This window comes from Otolemur garnettii, unplaced genomic scaffold (assembly GCF_000181295.1).
Source record: "Otolemur garnettii isolate 467f Iridium unplaced genomic scaffold, OtoGar3 scaffold00046, whole genome shotgun sequence".
Taxonomy (NCBI): Eukaryota; Metazoa; Chordata; class Mammalia; order Primates; family Galagidae; genus Otolemur; species Otolemur garnettii.
The window spans coordinates 13,414,445-13,416,517 of NW_003852441.1; positions in this window are offsets into that span (position 1 = coordinate 13,414,445).

Below are 2,073 nucleotides of genomic sequence, written 5' to 3' on the forward strand. Positions count from 1 at the left end.
GAGCCCAGCCCAGGCCTGCTAAACAACAATGACAACTGCAACCAAAAAATAGCCGGGCATTGGGGAGGGCTCCTGTAGCCCCAGCTACACTTAAGCCCAAGAGTTTGAGGTTGCTGTGAGCTGAGATGGCATGGCACTCTACCAAGGGTGACATAGTGAGACTCTGTCTCAAAAAAAAAAAAAAAAAATTCACCCACTTGAACATTAGAAGGCAATTTAGTAACCTGTGGTACCTGAACACATTCTTAATAAGAGGGATCTCTTACACTTCATTCCCAGAAGAATATTTCTACATGTATAGTGCTTTTCCAAGAGGAATTCTGGTGAATGAAACTATCTGCCTCTCCTTATGTGCACTACACAAATCCTATAACCTCATTCCTTGCCCTCCTCCACCTCACCCAGTTATCTCAGGAACATTTCTCTCATTTTCCTATCTGACCATAATTGAGACTGGTGGTCCTAATTTTGTGCTAATATGATACTGCCAAGGAAAGACACAATTTGTCTTAATTTTAGACCCATTTAAAAACAAAACAGCAGGGCTCACAATCTCAAAGTCCTACCTAAATACCCAGAAATACCCTTCAGAATTTTTGAAGCCCGTGTACGTTTTCTTCCCTAATTAAATTTAATGGTATACTAAGACTTTAGGTAAATAAAGTATTTCTTTACAATTTTACTGATATGATGCCTTTCTATTGTTTATTCAAACTGCATTATATTTCATTCTAATTTTAATGTGACTTTGTATATCAGTTTCATCACCACTCTGTTTTACCCTCAAGTACCCCAATATGCTGTGCTGTTAGCTCCTGGTTTTTCATACACCACTCACTTTGTGTCCTTGATTTTCTGCTTTGCTTGGTGAGATCCTTTATCTTTCTTTTTGTTGTTGTTGCAGTTTTTCAGCCACGGGTGGGCTGGCACCCTACTCCTTGAGTCACAGGTGCCACCCCTTTATCTTTCAATAACAAGATACTTATTGTGTGTATGTGTGTATACATATTTTTCTTCATGATTAACAATGTAAGATTCTGGATCATCTGGATGGTCCAGTTTTTTCTTTTAATCACCTTAATACTGAGATTTAAGGGCTGCCACTACTGATAATTATTGTCAGCGATTGAGCTTTTGTAAGTGTTCTTTGGACTCGTGGTGTGAGGCAGTTTCTTTATGCTGTTAAATCAAGAATCATATTTAGGGATCAGTACATTTCTGACCAGAAAAACGTACATGCAATTTCAGGGAATTCATGGACCTCTTGAACCCCCATAGTCTTTTAGATGTTACTAAAGGCAAACTTTTACTTAAAAAAAATTACCAAATAACTTCTGCAGTAACCTATTCCCTGCATTCTCAGCTTTTGGAAAGAAGGTGTCCAAACGACACTGGGTGAACCCCCGGAAATAGGGGCAGCTGGTCTACACCAAAAGCCCAGCAGGAAGGGACATGGACCATTCCGATGATAATCTGAGGGAGTCTCAGCCAGGCAGATCGTTATATAGTCATTAACCTAAGATGACCAGATTTTAACATTGGTAAAGCCGGACACCATTGGGGGGGCGGGGCCTGACAACAATGCAAACTTTGATAAGCAGTTCTCAATAATCAGTTTTCAACAATTATTTATTGTTAAAGTTTAACATTATAAAATTAACAAAAATAATTAAAACGCATATCCTGGTGAAATAGCCACATGGTAACCAAAAACCGTATATGCCCTTCCTGTTCTCCGGTGTTCCCTAGCTTGTGCATTCTTTCCAAAAATCGGGGCTTTTTTTAAAACGCAGGACGCAGGACAAATTGTTAAAAATCGGGACTGTTCCGCCAAAAGCGGGAAGTCTGGTCACCTTACTCTAGAGAGGAGGGGGCTACTTGTTTGCTCCAGACAGTTTGGCTCCTTCTGAGCTAATTGTCCTTGCCTAGAAGCAAGGGAGCGAGCCGTCTTCTGATACCTTGCCCAGGATGGGAGTAGGGAGTTTACATTAGCCTTTTCATTTCCAAATGAAGTTACATTAACCTCTTCATTCCCAAATGGAGTTACATTAACCTTTTCAGCAGCCGAAAACC